The sequence below is a fragment of the Penaeus chinensis genome, chromosome 33 (assembly GCF_019202785.1).
Source record: "Penaeus chinensis breed Huanghai No. 1 chromosome 33, ASM1920278v2, whole genome shotgun sequence".
Taxonomy (NCBI): domain Eukaryota; kingdom Metazoa; phylum Arthropoda; class Malacostraca; order Decapoda; family Penaeidae; genus Penaeus; species Penaeus chinensis.
This window is the reverse complement of record NC_061851.1, coordinates 28980722-28983221: the sequence shown is the minus strand read 5'-3', so window position 1 is coordinate 28983221 and position 2500 is coordinate 28980722. Positions and strand designations below refer to the sequence as shown.

Below are 2500 nucleotides of genomic sequence, written 5' to 3'. Positions count from 1 at the left end.
AATTTAAAAAATCGAAAAAAAATAAAGGAGAAAAATCACACAAAAAGAAAGAAGAAAAATCACGAAAAAAAAACAATTAGAATAAAACGAAAAAACAAGAAAACACAAAAATTACAATAAAAGTAAATAATAAAGAAGAAAAAAAATATAAAAAGAAAAAATCGCTTAGGAAACAAGAAATTTACCGAGTATAGCATACGAGAACACTTTCCTAATCTTATCACAGAGATAACAAGCATACCCGAACAACACTGTGATGGGCAGTGTGCGAGACAATAACCTTATTCCTAGTATGGGTAAATGCATCTGCAACAAACAGCTTCCAGGCACGATGCTTATAGTGAATGCATGCTGACAATGCACTTGCAATAATGGTTCTAGCCATTTCATGGCAGTGAATATTCATTGATATGTTGTGAAAAGGCGAAGGATGGATGGGATATTTAAGGATTGAAAAAAAAAAAAAAATTTAACAACCTGGTCAGAGATGCTTGTTCAGTGAGCCAAGCGTATAATACAGGTCGCCAAGATAGCAATGAGACAGCTGTCAAATCAGGCTTAAGACGGAGAAGATTTTGTTTTATTGTCCTGACAGTAATTTCTAAACAAGTACTCTACAATATTACAATCATAAGTTAATGTTATATCGGAATGTTGTTTGTATCACTGGGGTATGTTCATTTGCGACTAAAAGCTTGTGACGTTTAGATTGAAAGCTAAACTTGGATTCAGGTACATACCACACACACACACACACGCACAACACACACACACACACACACACACACACACACACACACACACACACACATGCAATACATCGTTATGTAAATACATACTTTCACGCACCAATATAATCGTAAACATATACTGATGATGATGATGATGATGAGAGGAGGATAATAATGATGATGATGATGATGATGATGATGATGATGACGATGATGACGATTATGCTGATGATAGTAATGATGATAATGATAATCATGATGAAAATGATGAGGATGATAATGATAACGATGATGATTGAGATGACGATGATGGTGATGTTGACGATCAAGATGACGATGCAGCAGTCTCGCAAAGCCTAGGTCGTTCTATCGAATAACCGTTACCCCGAGTGAACGCCCTTCCTAGCATAGGGCCGTGAGCAGGAGTCGACCCTCTGACCTCGCGCGCCACACTGCACCACACAGGCCCTCACATAAATACATATTCATGGTGTGTGTTTTGAGAGTACGCGCAAACACATACTCTCAGGCACAGAACGCAGGATTAAAAGTCAAAGCACGCAAAAACACATTCGGATCAACATAGACATGTAAATAAAGGTCCCTCTTATAAACATAAACCATGGACTGCCTAGCTTAAACATATTACCTTACATACATAAAATAAATATTCTCAAACAAAAACATAAATAGAAAAAAAACAACATTACTCTCTTTTTCTTTTTCTCTTTCTGTCTGTTTGTCTGTCTGTCTGTTTGTTAGTCTGTCTGTCTGTCTGTTTGTCTGTTTGTCTGTTTGTCTGTTTGTCTGTCTGTCTGCCTGTCTGTATGTATGCCAATTTGTCTGTCTGTCTGTCTGTCTATGTCTCTGTCTCAGTCTGTCTTTCTGTCTTTCTGTCTGTCTGCCTATCTCTGTCTCTGTCTCTCTCTGTCTCTCTCTTTCTCTCTCTCACTCTTTCATTCTCTTTCTCTTTCTCTCACTTTCTTACTCTCTCTCTCTCTCTCTCTCTCTCTCTCTCTCTCTCTCTCTCTCTCTCTCTCTCTCTCTCTCTCTCTCTCTCTCTCTCTCTCTCTCTCACTTAAAAAAATAGAAACACCCCCAACACCCATAAACACATAATTCCCAACGCAAATAGACACATGCATTTAATTTTACCCATAATATAACATCACCACATAATCTCATGCATGCAAATAAACACACCGCTGCCTCACACACACACAAGCATGAACAATGTATACAAACAGGGCTTGTACATAACCACACTGAAGCAGGTTCATTTTATATACGAACTCATAAGATAGAGTGGCAGGGTTTACAGGGGATGGGGCAGGGATGGGTAAGGATGGGTAGTCGAGAGGTCCCAGGAGATAGGAGGGAGGGAGGCCATCTCTCTCTCTACTATTGTCAGTAACAACAAAGGTATGATAATAGACCAACGTGTGTAGCACGGTGGGTGTATTCATTCCCTTGTATGCAGGTTTATTCACACACACACACACATTCATATACTCATAGACGCACGCACACGCACATATATTCATACATGCATACATACAATAATACATATACATAACATGCAGGTACACACGCACACAAAGGCACACACGAACAGAAAGGCACACACACACATACACACATACAGACACACACACACACACACACACATACACACACATCCTCTCTCTCTCTATCTCTCTCTCCCCCTATCTCCCTATCTCCCTCTATCCTTCTATCTCTCTCCCCCTATCACACACACCTACTCTCTC

At 39.4% G+C, this 2500-nt stretch overlaps 1 protein-coding gene across 1 annotated transcript in view; it reads left to right on the top strand.

Annotated features, from left to right (window-relative positions):
- The window catches only part of LOC125043100 (arrestin homolog), a 141577-nt gene that overhangs the window by 93105 nt on the left and 45972 nt on the right, over positions 1-2500 (top strand). The window lies entirely within an intron of this gene.